At 35.1% G+C, this 12,204-nt stretch overlaps 1 long non-coding RNA gene across 1 annotated transcript; it reads right to left on the bottom strand.

Annotated features, from left to right (window-relative positions):
• Window positions 1–584: 584 nt before the first annotated feature.
• On the bottom strand, window positions 585–11,969 carry LOC106877239 (uncharacterized). Its single transcript, XR_001410351.3, has 3 exons — window positions 11,831–11,969; window positions 7,024–7,273; window positions 585–775 (listed from the first exon to the last, which is right to left on the bottom strand). It is a non-coding gene; the product is annotated as an uncharacterized LOC106877239 (long non-coding RNA).
• Window positions 11,970–12,204: the final 235 nt, after the last annotated feature.

Genomic DNA, 12,204 nt, shown 5'->3' with positions numbered 1-12,204 from the left:
TTGCATACAAACACAAACACACACATAAATACATACACGCATACAGCTGCACACACACATACTCAAACAAACATTCACACACAGATATATATATATATATATATATATATACATACACACATACTGACACACACACAAGCAAAGACTCAGAAAGAGAGTAAAGAGAAAGCTAAAGAGAACTGAGAGACAAACACAACTGATATATAAAGGGTTGAACACGCCGAGAGACGCACGTTGGACAATAAACAATAAAGGTGAAAGCATTAATTGAAAAACAGAAATACAATTAGATAGATATTTTAGACAGAGTTTAAAACCTGGAAAATCGGGAATGCCATATAAATGCGGGTAAGAGTACCTAGCAGAGAAAATATACGCTAACACGTTGTGTTTACTGCAAATTATAATCAAACAAGAGTTGTAAGGAGAACATTGGCACCAGTTAAGCATAGCATATGTCAGCAGAACGATATCACTGACAACATTATAAGAATATATTTAGAAGTCATTATGATATGCAACCGACCTTTCCATCGTAGCAACTACAAATATGATATCTTTAAATAAACACAAACAAGTTATTAGCAACAAAAATATGTTTTAATATCCAAAAGAAGGTAAGAATGTCATGGGAAAGTTACTGGTCGTAGACCGGTCTCAGTGTCTGCTACAAATTAAATTTAGTTTCTCTCTTTGAATAACGACTTCTTCAGGTTGTAATAATGATGGAGAGTCAGCCTACAGATGTGGGTTCGTGTCTTCAACCAGATCGGATCTGTGTATTTATGAGAGAAGAGAAATATGAATGTAATCCAGTGATGGTTGCCACTTAATCAACTGTATTTTATAAATCTTCGTTTAATTACCTGGCCGTTAATTAGTTTTACTAGTAATATGTATTTAGGTACAGCCCGGGGCCTGGTCGCACCTTTACAGACTAAACCGTCAACTTCAGTGAGTTGCATTTAAATATTTAAATAGCATCGTGTTTTGGACATAGTTTCGTAATGGAAAACAAAACTGTCCAGGTCCGAATAAACTCAGAACGGTCATCTGCCATTCGACGTAAAGACGGGCAAAGAGGGCAAAGCATCTCAGTGGAGAATTTCGCTTCTTATGGATATAGTTTTAATGGTCTTTTCCACAATTTCCTATATTTTGATAGTTTTCCAGTCTATCATTGCGTGACTAATATTCTTAAACTTCAAAGGCGGGCGAGCTGGTAGAATCGTTAGCGTGCCGTGTGAAATGCTTAGCGGTATTTCGTCTGTCGTTACGTTCTGGGTTCAAATTCCGCCGAGGTCGACTTTGCCTTTCACCCTTTCGGGGGGGGGGAGGTGATTAAGTAAGTACCAGTTACGCACTGGAGTCGATGTAATCGACTTCATCCCTTTGTCTGTCCTTGCTCGTCCACTCGACGCTTAGCCCCCCTGTGGGCAATAAAGAAATAAACATTGTTAAGCTCCAGTGACTGAGCTACTTTAATGACACATGCATCCATGTGAATTCAATACACCTGAAAGCCTTCTTATCCAGCATTATTTTTATATTCTTTAAACAAATTATCATTGTAGAATATTAAAACTAAAACAAGTACAAGCTTTAAAGTTTGCATGCGCTTCGGTGAAGAGAAAATACGTAATTAAATCAAAAGAAATCTACTACGAGAAGTTTAAAATATATTTTGAAGTTTGAAGTTTGAAGACATACTCAGATGAGACTTAATTAGCTGAAATTTATACTTGAGAGAATAGAGGAAAATAAATATGTCTGTGAAGATATAACTCGCTTGATTTGTTTCATTTGAGATATATTCTAAATAATCATAAACTTTCAATGCAAACACTATTTCATAATCAACATCAATATAAATTAATTATTACTTATTCTGCAGCAGTTATTCTTAATATTCCAATACTTGCAAACTTAGAGTTGATTATTCGTATATTGTTACAGGCGCAAAAAAGAAAAGAATGAAAAAAAAACAAACAAACTAAAAACGATAACGCTAAGAGGGTATATACCACTTACGAATGAATCGAAGATTCTGAGGAAAATAGCATTGTCTGAAGGAATCATGGTTATTAATATATACATACATACATACATACATACATATATACATACATATATACATACATACACACATGCACACACACACAGAGACACACACACACACACACACATATATATAAGGGAAGTAAGACAAGGTAGAAAATGCTAAAATAATTTTATCTTGAAGTACCGGTTTCAGCCGTTTCGACTTTTTCCACTGAGAGTGAAACAAACGTGGATATTAATTAAGAATTGAAACATTTAACTTGTAGAAAAAATTAAATATGAAATGTTTTGTAAATATTTTGAGAGTCGTTAAATAGGTAGGACATTTTCCATTTTTCTGTCTGTCTGTCTGTCTGTCTGTCTGTCTGTCTGTCTGTCTGTCTGTCTGTCTGTCTGTCTGTCTGTCTCTTTTTCCTGTGTGAAGCATCGCTAGATTGTAGCAGATCTGAAAAAATAGTGTTTATGGGTGCAGATAAATATTTTGTTCTGTAATTGGATGTTTTAAGCAGCAACAATCGAGGAAGGAGAAAGTGAAGAAGAAGGAAGGGGTAGAAGAAGAAGAAGAAGAAGAAGAAGAAGAAGAAGAAGAAGAAGAAGAAGAAGAAGAAGAAGAAGAAGAAGAAGAAGAAGAAGACAAGGGAGAAGAAGAAGACAAGGGAGAAGAAGAAAAAAAGACGAAGAATGAGAAAAAGTTGGTAGCAGTATACTGTGAGCCCTTCACATAGAGCGTTGAATCTCGTGTAATAGTCATAGCAGCGTGTTGTGTATATACTTTCTTCCTCTGCTTCATTATATTATATATCCAATACAAGGATATAAATGTGTAATAATCTATTTCCATGTCAAGTTATATTATATTTCCGGTAATTTATCCTTATCACAAGCAGATAGTAAGTAAGAGTTTGGAGAGAAAAAAAAAATGTTATTATCTGTGGTCTATTCTCGTCTGTTGCCCATAACACACCAGAATCGTTTGCTTACATCACTTTCGAAATATAATAGTTGCATTAAACAGTTTGTGTCAAGAAATACCATATATTGTCTTTGACTTTATTTATTGGCATCATATTATATATATTTTCTTAAGCTCTCATCTGTATTGTTCAACATTGTGTTAAAGATATTAATGTCATTTAAATATTATACTGCTTCAAGCATATTACCATGTTCTACCATACATACATATATACGTGCATACATACATATATATATATACATACATACATACAACCGTTAATACACAAGCACATACGCACACACACGTACGCACACGCACACACACACCCACACAAACAGTCGAACACAGGCATATGATCTTAATATTTTCTATTACAGAGACGGCGAGCTGGTAGAACCGTTAGCACGCCAGGCGAAATCCTTAGCGGTATTTACGTTCTGAGTTCAAATTCTTCCGAGGTCGACTTCGCCTTTCATCCCTTTCGATGTTGATAAATTAAGTAACAGTTGCGTACTGGGGTCGATCTAATCGACTGGCCCCCGCCTCCCACTCAAAAAAAATTTATGGCCTTGTGCCAAGAGTAGAAAAGAATATTTCCTGTTACATTCTAACATATACGTACATGTATAAATATACTGAATGTAGCTATGTCATCTTTATCATCGTCTTCTTCATCATTATCATCGTCTTCTTCATCATTATCATTATTGTTATCATTATTGTTGTTCTTGTTTTTATGAATGTCACTATCATTTTTTAAAGTTTCTCTTCAGATAAGTATATCATCACGCTAAAATTAAATCAATCGACCTTAGACTAATTATGCTACAATGAATATTGTCTAAACATTTGGTTGTTAAATACGTACAATCTCGTTCGATCATATGAGCTCTTGGGGACAAGTACAGAGAGTTGATATAAGCGGAATAGTGCCTTCAATTTATATTGCCTATTGAACCTTACCTTATTTTTGACAGTGATGCGTGATATGTGGGATATATTTTTGTTATTTTTAGCAAGTCGACCAGAAACAAAAATTATGATATGAAGAATGGTAGCCCTAGACATAATGTAGCTAGTATATTCTACTACGCAATGTATTTTATATTTAAAAGATGCTTAGTTGTACATACTTGCTAGTTTGATGGGGTCATCCAACCTCGATCATTCATAAATTGATTTAGCTTGAATTCAGATGATTTTACTGTTATTATTGTCATTTAATCGAAGGTAAGTGTGACTGAATAGGACTATGATCAAAAGTGTTCCAGCCATGAACATCCCGTCGTAAAGTGTCCTGATATATCTCCAGAACAACGATATCCAGTCTGTAGAAGAAGAAGAAATGTTTCCTTATCGAGACATGCCAGGCTCATAAGGGCCGGTTTCCCGGTTTCAGTGGCGTAGAAATTCCCCACTTGGACGGGACGCCGATCCGTCGCAGGATTACTCATTTTTACCAGCTGAGTCGACTCCTTAGAGAAGATCCCTTCATGCAAGGCAGGGGTTCTCAACCATTTTTTTTTCTTACCTATAGACCTCATTGATTTTATTCTGCTGAACCCCAATAACCATTCGATGTTTAAAAACTAATTTTATAGAAACGTCTTTCGAAATTCCTAGTTTCTTTTTCTCACATTAACTTGTGTAGTTTGAGCTATATAAAACATTAAAGAAAGAAATCTAAATATTTCTTGCAATACATACCAATACATATATTTAAGGCAACATTTTTGAGGGGTCCTTAAAATACTATTGTTGATACCCAATTTAATATTTTACAGTGTGACTCCCAAAAGCATTATATATGAACCTTCATAGGCCATATGGATTCTGTTTCAGAACAACAGCTGTAAGGTAACTGGGCTGCATCCGGGTCGTGGCTTCTGGATGTCTGATGCACCACAGTTGCCGCTTTCTCTGCTGTTTTCAGTATTGCGTTTCTTCATACGCCTGATCCATTGTACATCGGAGGTAGAAAACACTGAAGTCAACGGTTCAGTTCATTTTCATTTGATGTAGTACTATCTCTACAACAGAGAGAAGGAGATCCACATTACCTTTCACACGATTTACCTAGAAACGTCGGATCATGTTCATAGGGAACATTACATAAAGCATATTTTTCGCAATTCCGATGTAGAAGAAAATTATAAATGAATTTAGACAAAGTCCGTAATGTTTCAGTGTATGTTTTCGTTGTAATATATTATCGCCACCAATACAACCAACACCATACCATTACTACCTTCACCACCGCTATTACAACCATCACCACCACTACTACTACTACTACTACTACTACTACTACTACTACTACTACTACTACTACTACTACTACTCTGCCACTGTCACCACACCGCCATTACTGCTAGTAATATTTCCCACACTTTCACCACTACTACTACCATCACATTACTACCACCACCACCACCACCACTACTACCACCATCACCAAAACCATCACCACCACAACCTCCAGTACTACCACCATCACGAAAACCACCACCACCACCACCACCACCATCAACAAAACCACCACCACCACCACCGCAACTACTACTACTACTACTACTACTACTACTACTACACATTCAGTTCAAAAGGAGCAAATTTCTCACTGAACGATACGCCATAAAGTATATGTGGATCATGGCTTATAAACATTTCATGTACGCATAGACACACACTCACAAACACACGTGCACACACACACACACACACACACACACACACACACACACACACACGCACACGCACACACGCACACAAACACGCACACATATAGATACATACGTGTACACACGTGCGCGTGCACACACACATTGATACATACATACATAATACATGCATACATACATACAAATATATTCACTGATTTCATAACAAAACTCATCCGTTCGAGGTGTAACTATTGATTGAATAACCGTACTATTGTTGTTGTTGTTCTTCTTCTTATTATTATCATTGATATCAGCAATGTACAAATCATCTTTCTATGACATGGCAATATCCAAAGTATTATTCTATACAACGGAAGATATCAATGAAATATTTTACCTAGGTTGTTACCTTTCCAGTTTATCATTCATTCTCAACAATTATACCATTCTGTACATATGCATTTCGTTTATGTTTTCGTGTAGAGGCCAGAAGGGAAAGATAAACTATCAATTTTGTTTGTCTGCTTGTCTGTTTTCGTTAGTTATGGCGTAGGCAAAGTTGTGTGGTTTAGAATTGCTCTTTGGTTTTGTGGCTTCGTGTTCAGTCTTACTGCTGCCCGACCAATTTCCTGTCAATGATTTTGTTAGATTGTAACTGTATGGAAACTGTGTAGAAGCTCGTCGTATCAATCTCTCTGTTTGTTTTTTTATGTATATATGTATATATGAAGCAGGCGATTTAAACTGCTAAATTTGAAGAATCAGAGTTTGATTTTTCTGACCAAAGGAATGGATGTTTAGATTCACAAATAATTTGAGGTAGGAAAACGATTCGGGCAAGAGATACAGAAATTCGAAATACAGCTAAAGGATATGAGGGATCATATCTCATCAGTGAGGATATTGATCTTTCGTGTCAGAAGCTGGTGATTAAAATCTGATCCATTGATGTTAAAATCCGCATGTCCTGATGTTACCTGTAAGATTCTACAGACGTGGTATTGACAGTCGGTATCTCAAGAGAAACGAAGTGTGTGAGACTGAATACCACTGTTTTGGGTGTTTAACTGCCGTATGATAACACCCAAGTAGCATCTGTGAAATAACGGTGACAAATATATATGCAAAAATTCAAGTGGTCACAAATGAAATAAGTAACGTTCTGTGAGTGTAAAATGAATTTTTCAATAAACACTTACTCCCTGATAATCTGTTGTAAACCAAGAAGCGCAGGCTTCACAAACCTTAATAACGATTAGGAAGAAAAAAAAAGGCTGCATTACCGACAAAAATAATCCGCAGTTATGAAAACATTGAAAATGAGGTGGATAATAGTATTACCATGATGTGTAGCATCTCTTGGACTCTTGACAGTTACATCATATTTCGACGGTTATGATTGTGAAATCCTTGCACAGAAGATAGCTGTAGAATGTGTTAAGAAAAAAAAAAAAACGAGTATCTGAAGCCGATAAAATCCCATGATGAAACTGGAAACGTCGATCATACTACATCTCTGTGGAAGATTTGACACATTCAAAAGGCAGTTGTCCCCACATATACCGCTATTATTTGTCTTTATGACATGTTTCTGTTAAAATAGAAAGTAGCATCCATAGATTAAGAGTGCCTGACAATAAATATAGACAACACCTCTGCTTTTTAGAAACAAACCTACCAACGTATTGGTGGAATATTTCCAAATAAACTGCTACCACATGGAAACATAAAAGGCTATGTATGTATATATATGTATGTATATATATACATGTATATATATATATATGTATGTATATATATATATATATATATACATATACATATATAATATATATAATATATAATATATAATATATATATATATATAATATAATATAATATAATATAATATGATATAATATAATATATATATATATATATATATATATATATATATATATATATATATATATATAATACCTTGTATTTATATATATTGGAGCGAAGACCTCTTCTTCAGGACACTCGGAAAAGCGGTGGTTGGGAAAAGTTTGTTGCTCAGATGTGTGTGGGAGTGTATGGATTGGGGGGGGGGGGAGATTAAGGAGACATGCATCGACTGCTGTTGAAATAGCAACCAATCTGCTGCGTGTAGTTCTTTCCTGTTGTTAACGGCTAGTTTCATCTTGTTTATAAGAAGGGCTTCCATAATTCTGAGACTGCCCCCGTTGCGTTGGGTTGCCCTGATGTAAACTTTAAAGTTCCGGGCTTTGGCTCTATTTGAGATGTTTCTTTATCGAAGTGTCTGTCTGCATATGTTCCTTTATATGAATGCATAGTTTCCTAGTGGTGATACCTGTGTAGGATGCTCCACATTTATTGCAGGCTAACTTGTACACTACATGGGCTTATTGTTGTTGAAATCCCAATGAAATCCCCTTGAATCTATGTTACAAACCAGCTTTTTCGCTTTCGGCAAGAAATCTTTAAAAACAAATGAACAATGACATACATACATACATACATACATGCATAGATAGATAGATAGATAGATAGATAGATAGATAGATAGATAGATAGATAGATAGATAGATAGATAATACAAGCATACATGTATGTATGCATACATACATGCATGTAGGCATACATAGATACATACATGCATACATACACACATAATACATAACTACATCATGAAAATATATTAGTTTCGAATTTTATTGACAGAGTGATGGGGCAAATCGGTTACATTGACCCATGTACTGAGATGGTAGTTATTTCATGAACTCCGAAAATATTAAAGACAAAGTTGACCTTGGCAGAATTTGAGCTCAGAAAATAAGGTCGGACAAAATACTGCTAAGCCTTTACGAGGCGTGCAATCGATTCTTCCAGCTCACTGCCTTATTTCGAGAAAAGATATTCAAAGTTATTCGCAGGGTGTGGGAACCATGCGTTCTTAATAACACATCGCGAAAATCTCTGAACATATGACCTTACAGTTGATATAGCGTTGCATAAATTATTAAAGTCATGTAAGTAGTTTTTCCTGACAGATAATCATCGAATGACTTGTTATCAAGCCAGTCTCTGTGGCGTCACACTAATTACATTTGTTTGATTAAAATCTTTGTTGTTTGCAATGTTTTCTGAGAGCTGACTTTATGACTACCGACATATCTATCTATCTATCTATCTATCTATCTATCTATCTATCTATCTATCTATCTATCTATCTGTCTGTCTGTCTGTCTGTCTGTCTATCTATCTATCTATCTATCTATCTATCTATCTATCTATCTATCTATCTGTCCCCTTTTAATCAGTTTATGAATATGTATTCGCGTCTGTGCGTCGATATATATGTGCTTGTATATGTAAGCCTATGTGAGTGTGAGTGTGAGTGCATTTATGAGTGTGAGTGTGTAGATGTGTGTCTGTGTGTGTGTGAGTGTTTGTGTGTTTGTGTTTGCGCACATCACTACATATGTCTGTGCGTTTTTTACTTTTGTTTCGCTGTACGCAACATTTCTGAAACAATATCTGCACTGAAACCCACAAATTCCCTAATATACACCCCAGATCCGAACTCCTTCTGGAGTAAAAACATGAGTAGTTCCATAATAGCGATATAGTTATATTTATTACAAATTTTCGGGTAAAAATTAAATATTCATTTTTACCAAAGGGAATTCAAAAATGACATACATAAGCCGGTAGACATTCTATTATGTCTATTTATTCCAATAGACATGATAAATAGACATAATGGAATGTCTACCAGCTGATGTGTGTCAATTTTGTATCGCCTCCACTTTCTTTTTGCCGTATATATATATATATATATATACATATAGGTTCAAATCTCGTTCGAGGAGGATTTCAATTTCCATTAGCTATTGCTTTGAAATATGAACATACAGATCACGAATTGATGTTAGTGACCTGTCACTTCCAAAGTAAAAAAAAAATTAATTAAGCATTTTAAAACAGATAATATCATTGCTATGTTGGTAACATCCCGAGTAATTTGATCAGTTGACCGAATTATGGCTACGCCTCTAAATGTTTTACATCCAGAGTTAAAGACTCTTTGGGGAAATATTTATTCAGTTTAGTCCATATCTTCAATGTCAATAAATCGAAAGTTTTATGACTGGCGACACAACGTTATTAGTTAATCTTTAAATGAGCTTGCTCTTCCGTTAATTAATGTTGAATTTCCTATTCCTAATAGAATAACACACGATATCAGAATGTTTTATATTGATATAAAATGCATTATGGGAATACGACTTATATGACTTACGCATCGATGGAAATCATATACCTGAAAGATCACGGAAGACCTTAACAATTCTATAGTTTGAAATCTAATGGAATTATTTCCATAGAAGCATATATTTAATAGAACCTTCTTTCCTTAACGATTTTACCTGTTTATTTGTGTTCAAAATTGAAATCGTATTGTTCTACGACTGATATGAATAAGATCACAAAAGAAACAATCTACGAATGTCTAGTGATTGGCTTTCGTTCTTTTTTTCTCTTTTTCATTGTCTTGAAGATTCAACTAAGCGGCACAGTAATCAAGCTTAACTTCTAATTTTCTTGCTAAGCCCCAGGTCAAATTTTAACATCACGTTCCTAATGTTCTAAGTCAGGTATCTAAGGGTTCACGTAATCTAATTTAGATTCTAATTAGAAATTAGACGGCAGTTGTGACGTGAGAGAAATCTCTCTTCTCCTTACAACAAATTAAGCAACTAAACAGGTGATATATATATACATACATACATACATACATACATATACATATATATATATATATATATATATATATATATATATATATATATATATATATATATATATATATATATATATATATATATATATATATATATATATATATATCCATGCATATTTGTGAAGGCCTCATGGAATCCTCCAAAGTGAAGGTGGGTAGGAACCTTGTCACAGTCTCTATCATCTCCTTAACTTGGGAAACACCCAAAAGTTACAAGGAGCAGAGTCAGGACTGTCGAGTGGGTAAGGCCATCTCTGTCAAGTGGTTGGTTACCGGGATGGAATTGAAAACTCGTGCATTGTCCTAGTGAAGATGTCGTGGACTTTGGCAATGAATTTTCTTCCTGAACTCCCTAAAAAGCATCATAAAGTACTCTTTGTTGATTCTCTGGCCAGAAGAAGCCAGTGGATAAAGCACATGCCCTTGCTGTCGAAAGAATTGGTCATTATATGCTTCTCGGTGGATTTTATTTATTGTTTTTTGCCTGGCCTCTCGTGCCAGCGAAAAACAAATGCTAATCCATTAGCAGTCTGGAGCATATGATAAGCTTCTGCCTAGTTTAACAAAAGATTTTATCGCATAGAAGGCTTCAAACTGTCTCCCTATAACGACTTCATTCGGCGCACCAGTGAGCTGTGACAAGTATTATTTAGTAAGGTGTGTTCAAAGTACTGTCATACCCATTTCCTTCAATCTGGAATAAAAAAAAATACAGTTGACTGATCAGATTCTTAGATGCATTGTCATAATGTGCTAAAATTACGATTATCTAGAAGAGATATAACAGCTTCTTCTTAAAAGTCTCAAGACTTCTGGAATGCATCTCCTATAAGCCCATGTGTGCATGTGAGTATATGCATGTGAGATTAACATTGATTAAATAACGCAACAGTAGACTTTTGCAAGTATGGCATCCGAAACTGTTATTCGGATTATATAAGCTCTAGTTATCTTACTGAAATTATCATATATAATCCTCCAGACGGTTATATAATCTGTGTGTATGTGTGTGTGTGTATATATACTCGTATGTATATACATGTATGTCTGCATCTATTTACACACCCACACACACACACACACATATATATATATATATACGGGGAGGTACAATCGAGTTTTTGAAGTCAGTAAACTTGCCTTCTTTCCTCTGAATTACGCCTCTTTACGTCATGTTGCTTTTATGAGCTCGATAAAAAGAATGCAGCAGATAACAATACTTGGATCGATATGATTTACTAAAGAAAAGAATTGAAGACATTGCTCCAGCATGGTCGGTGTCCAAAACTGTCTAAGATCATTAAAAACATAAAACAGGACAATAATGATTCATAGAGAATGAAAATACAGCAGACTTACCTGTAGTAGAAATTCTTTGTTGTTCCGAAGTCAAAAGAAAACAACAGTGTACGAAGAACGCGCTTCGTAGGAAGATATTTCTGTGAGTTCGTGCGAAAGAATGACATCATTCATACGGCCTCCATAGTTACAGTGATAATAGATACTGGCACGGTTGTCATAACTACAGACAGGATATTTATTTACGCATTAGACCTGACTGATTTTGGAAATTACAGTGTGGAGACAGAATTAAATAATGAAATGCTACTCTACGTGTTATAGTGAAGGGGTCTCTGTGGGTCCGCAAGGATGGCTAACAAATAACTGTATAAATTCCTGCAAAACGTCCCCTCCTGTCTTACAAAAAAAAAAGGAAAAGAAAGAGATTACTT

Source organism: Octopus bimaculoides, chromosome 23 (genome assembly GCF_046866305.1).
Source record: "Octopus bimaculoides isolate indiv1 chromosome 23, ASM4686630v1, whole genome shotgun sequence".
In the NCBI taxonomy this organism is placed as follows: Eukaryota; Metazoa; Mollusca; class Cephalopoda; order Octopoda; family Octopodidae; genus Octopus; species Octopus bimaculoides.
Note: the sequence above shows the minus strand (reverse complement) of the source record. Positions and strands in the feature narration are given on the sequence as shown.